This window comes from Camelina sativa, chromosome 12 (genome assembly GCF_030686135.1).
Source record: "Camelina sativa cultivar CO46 ecotype springtype chromosome 12, ASM3068613v1".
Taxonomy (NCBI): domain Eukaryota; kingdom Viridiplantae; phylum Streptophyta; class Magnoliopsida; order Brassicales; family Brassicaceae; genus Camelina; species Camelina sativa.
This window is the reverse complement of record NC_141891.1, coordinates 22,749,523-22,750,838: the sequence shown is the minus strand read 5'-3', so window position 1 is coordinate 22,750,838 and position 1,316 is coordinate 22,749,523. Positions and strand designations below refer to the sequence as shown.

The 1,316-nt window shown below is 30.8% G+C and overlaps 1 long non-coding RNA gene across 1 annotated transcript; it reads right to left on the bottom strand.

Moving 5' to 3' along the window:
• Positions 1-234: 234 nt before the first annotated feature.
• LOC104773552 (uncharacterized) lies at positions 235-1,104 on the bottom strand. Its single transcript, XR_765135.3, has 2 exons — positions 721-1,104; positions 235-494 (listed from the first exon to the last, which is right to left on the bottom strand). It is a non-coding gene; the product is annotated as an uncharacterized LOC104773552 (long non-coding RNA).
• Positions 1,105-1,316: the final 212 nt, after the last annotated feature.

Sequence of the window (1,316 nt, the reverse complement as noted above, 5' to 3'; positions counted from 1 at the left end):
CATATTGGTTGACCTATTCATTCACAAAAGCATCCATTCCTCCAAACAACAGATATTTATAACGTATAATTATAATATATTATATGATATAATGTAATAATTCTTGAATATATTTTAGTAATTTATAATTTCTGTAATATTTTGTATTTTTATTAATTATTCAATTATATTAAATTATAACTATTGATTTTTGGGGATAAATTATTATTGATTTTTTTTAGGTAAACTGATATATAAAAAATAAAAATATCATATTTTGTTATTAATCTATATGAAAAAATGATACAAAAATTCTATATTACAAAATAAAAATACATTCTTAAAATCAAAAAGTGGTGTCGTATAGTCTTCTCCCCATCACAAAGCTGCAAGATCATTCTTCTTCCCCTTCATCAATCTGTAAGGTTACAGGTCCATCCTTATCTCTTGTTGAATAGAATATTTTCCCATCATTCAGGATTTTCCCAGCCATCTCTCCTCCAATTTGATCAGCTCTGCAATAGAGAAATTCAGCAAAAGAAAGCATTAGATTGATGAAAACAAAAGGAAACAGATTATAGTATCAAATTAAACAGATGAATACAAATTTAAAATAGTTCCATACTAATAAATGAAAGAGAACATAGATCGAAGCAACTTTCCACCAAAACCGGTAGAAACAATCAATGAATCCAAAATGATATCAGAAAAATTCAAGCGCAGGTAGGAAAAATTGCTTACTCGAAACATAGCTCTCGTGGGTGGAAGTCGCGATCCCTAACTCGAAAACTAATTTGATAATTGCTTCAATTGCAGGGTAGTTCTAATTGGATAATCGATTGCAGAGGAAGAGATGAAAGAGATACGACTAAGAGGAGAATGAGGGGATGAAGTGAAAAGAAAAGATTAAAAAAGGTTTAAATTTGTGTTCGTTAGATTCATTTTAATCAACGGTTCATATTAGAATATTGTGATCCTCACTTTAATGGCTTAGATAATAAAATAATAAAGAGAGGTTACAATCGTATCCCTTGGATTTACTTTGATAGTACAGCGTGAGAATATGCCACGTCTATCATCCCAGTGCTATCTTCTTAGACCATCAGCATCCGAGAACGCCACCCCGTTTCTCTATATAATCATATATATAATAGCAGAGTTTTCTCTCATTCTAAACTATCCATCAGCAAGCAAAAATTAACAAATTTGTTGGGCTTTGTATAAGCCCAAATAATATAATTTTTTTGAAATGAGCTTTATATAAGTCCATTTCAACCAATGTTTTCAAAACCGGACCGTATCGGCGGTCGAACCACGTTAACCCGCGAACAACATGT